Source organism: Egretta garzetta, unplaced genomic scaffold, assembly GCF_000687185.1.
Source record: "Egretta garzetta isolate BGI_Z169 unplaced genomic scaffold, ASM68718v1 scaffold143, whole genome shotgun sequence".
Classification (NCBI taxonomy): Eukaryota; Metazoa; Chordata; class Aves; order Pelecaniformes; family Ardeidae; genus Egretta; species Egretta garzetta.
In genome coordinates this window covers 2,353,900-2,357,300 of record NW_009259310.1, presented here as the reverse complement: position 1 = coordinate 2,357,300, position 3,401 = coordinate 2,353,900, and positions in this window count along the sequence as shown.

The following is a 3,401-nucleotide window of genomic DNA, read 5'->3' as shown; positions in this document are numbered from 1 at the left end:
CCTGGGTCACCCAGAGCCCCAAGCCAGGGAGGACAGGCTGCCTGCAGGAGCCAAAAACCAGGGCTGCCCCGGCTCACTGGGGAACAGGCGGTGGGGCCGGGGTGCTCGAGGGTTTCTTGGCCATCGAGAAGGACCAATTGCCCTGTGATCTCTGCCAAGACAGACCCAGCGAACTGACTCACGGGGGAAAGTTTTCTCATCTCTTTGGAGAAAGAAATCACAAGTTGGAGCTCCCCATGGCACAGCCAGGAACCCTTGCCCAACTCTTTCTGCAGCTCTTTGCTTCAACGACACGACTAAGGGTCCCATTGTCACCCTGTGAAATCCCTCCCCAGGCTCCAGACAGCCTCCCAGGATGCAAAGCCAGGGGATTTTTGACCGACAGCATTCATTTTAGCAAAAGTGAATCTCCAAGCACACCAAAACTCTTGTAGCAGCAAAGTGCTCTGAGCAGAGTCTCTAAATAAGCAGCAAAGCGCCAAAAAGATTAACTACCATTTATTGTAAATAGGATTATGAGCACCAGCAAACGATGCACCCAAGCAAGACGGGGCTGGGGCCAGCTTGCCCGCAGCCTCCTTGCCCAGCTGGTTTCCCAGCCTATATCCTGTTTGGCAACTCTATTTTGCCATCTTACACAAATGCAAAGTTTTTTCACTTCCCTCACTGCTCACATCAAGCCCTCGTTGGTGCCAGCCCCGGCATTTAAGCCAGCGTGACTTGGTTTGCCGGAATCACAACGGGATTTTGCCAAAGAAAATAGGAGGAGGCTCTTCATTGGTGGTTTTTGTTATGTTACTGTTTACCCGAAAACAGTGCTTTTCTCTGCAGAAACAATATCATCTCCTTGAAATCACATGATTTCAGGAGCTGGAACTTTAAAGGGGAAAAAATTTATTAAGCACTTTTAAGGCAATTCTTACAGCTTGCAGGATTTGGCCTCAGATGCACAGGGCAAGGCTGCCTTGAAGAGGTGCCGTGTAGTGTCTGAGGCCATTTGTGCAGCTGGGTAGACATCTGGGGGGCAATAAGCTTTGTTTTTTAAAGAAAACCACCTTATTGCCAGCTTATTGCAGCCTTTCGCACAAACAGAAGGCAAATCATGGCAAAAATTGACTTTGAGTTAACCCAGAGTGAAGCAGCCGGGTATGCACGAGCACTTTGGGTATCATGGTTTGAACTTGCGGGGTCTGTAACTTATTTCATATCCTACAAAGCTAAAACCCTAACCCCCCCTCAGGAGGGCTTTAATGGGAATTTGAAGCAAACCTTCCAGCCCTAGAAACTCCCTTGTTCTGGGGAAAAAGGGCCCACTAAGCACTTCATTTTGGTCTTGTTTAACCCATTTTGCAAGTAGATTGATTCAAAAGGAATCGCTTTTGTTCCCTAGCAGAGCATCCCCATCCACGTTGGCTTTCACCCCCTCCCAGCAGGGATCAAGCTGACGCAGGTTTGCTTGTCTGCAATAACAACTGGTAACAACATACAACCCTGGTGGGGTCGCCCCATTCAGGTGCTCGTCCCATGCCCCCAACGTGAACCCCCTCTGAACGCTACCGATACTGAAACACAGCTTCTTTCATTGCCCAAATCTTGGGAACTTCTTCCAGCACTGCCTGGGGTGAGCTGGCAATGAAGCCCCCCATCCTCACCTGCCCCTCAGGCACAGCCAGGGACATTGTCGTGCCCATGGATTTCCCTTGCCTTAGCTGATTAGCAGCCAAAACCAAAAAGCCAAACCGATGGCAGGAGGCAGAAGAGCCCTGAGGCCAGAGCGGGCACAGCAGTGCACAGCAGCCCCCCAGTGTGTGTGGGCAGGGGGGCTGCACCCCCAAGTCTGAGCATCCAGCCCAGCCAGGAGGGCTCGAACACCCCAGTGTGGCTGGAGACTCCCCGACACATCCAGAGCTGTCCCTGGGAACCTCCCTGTGCTGGCTGGAGCAAGTGGCTCAGCAGCCTTAATGCCCCGGAGCCATTGCCCTGGGCCACCCCTGCCCCTCCCTGCAGCCCCATCACCTTTCCCCATTTTACTCCCCAAGCTGGGGCAAAACATCCTTCCAGCACCACCTCTTCAGCTACCCCAAAATTTGGCAGCAAAATCTCCTTGCAAGGAACTGATTTGCCTCTGCGTGACATCTCCAAGGCTGATGGCCTTCCCACGTGGCCGGAGCAAGGCTGTTACATCTTAAATCAACCCTTTCCTCCACCCTCCAGCCTCATGAGGCTGCAAAGGCGCTAATTACTCCTTGCTCATGAACACAAAACAGGCTGGGGCTAACAGTGCTCCCTAACGGGCCACTCGTCTCCCAGTGCAGCACAGGGACAGTTTAATTAGAGGTGTAATTTCACACTGTGCCTGTGTCTGAGCTGCCACCGAAGCCAGGGGCTCTGCTGCCCTCCTGGCTAAAGGCTTAGGTGGCCATGGGACAAATCAGAGCAGAAAAGGTCATGGAGGAAAGTTGCATTTAGTGTCCTGCAGGACTGAGAGCCTGCTTCAGCCCTGGACAAACCCTCTGGGTGTTTCTCTGCCCCTTTCAGACAGACCTGACCCCCATTGCCACACACACGGTCCCTCTGCTGAGCCCTCGCCAGCTGCTCCATCACCTGCTTCGGCTGATGGCCCATCCAGGACTTCAGGGGGACAGGACAACAGTCCCCAGGGAGGGTGATGGCAATGCTACGCCTGGAGTGGCTCTGTAAAAGCATGGAAGGGCCCTGTCTCTTTCCCACAGCGCCCAGCGTCCCTCCCACAGACCTAGGGACATCCGGACTTGTCCTCGAGGACTTCTTCAGTCTCTTTCTGCCTGGGGATCCATCCATCCCATTGCACCTTCAGGGAAATGACTCCTGGTTTTCCACGCTGCAAAGGCAAGGAGAGTTAATGGAGATATTAAAGCAGCCCCTTACACATGGGTGATACCCGCTGCCACGAGAGCAGGGACACGGCAGAGGGATGCAGGGACAGGCACCTCCCCGGCTCAAGCAAGAGGCTTCACTCTGCACCAGTTTTCTTGCCACCACTTGCCAAATGGGCAACACAAAGTCCTGCCTGTGGCCAAACGCTGGCCGAGGAGCTGCAGGAGACCGGGCAGCACTGATGCACGGCAGCAACCAGAGGGAAAGGAGAGAAAGAGCATGGCCAAGCAAAGCACAGCTTCTGCATCAGCAGGATTTTCTCTGTGCTTGGCCGGGGTAAGACGCAGCAAGAGCCCATGCCTGCAGCGGGTGCAGGTCCTGGCATCATGGGATGGGTTTGGTGACTGGAGAGCAGGTTTCTAGGCCAAAACAGCATCACAGCCACACAGGATTCCCTGCCGGCCCCATTTTATTTGCTGCACAGTGGTAGCTCAGGACACTTTGGTGGTGCCCAGGGAGCCACCCCAACAGGGCTTTGCAGGAGA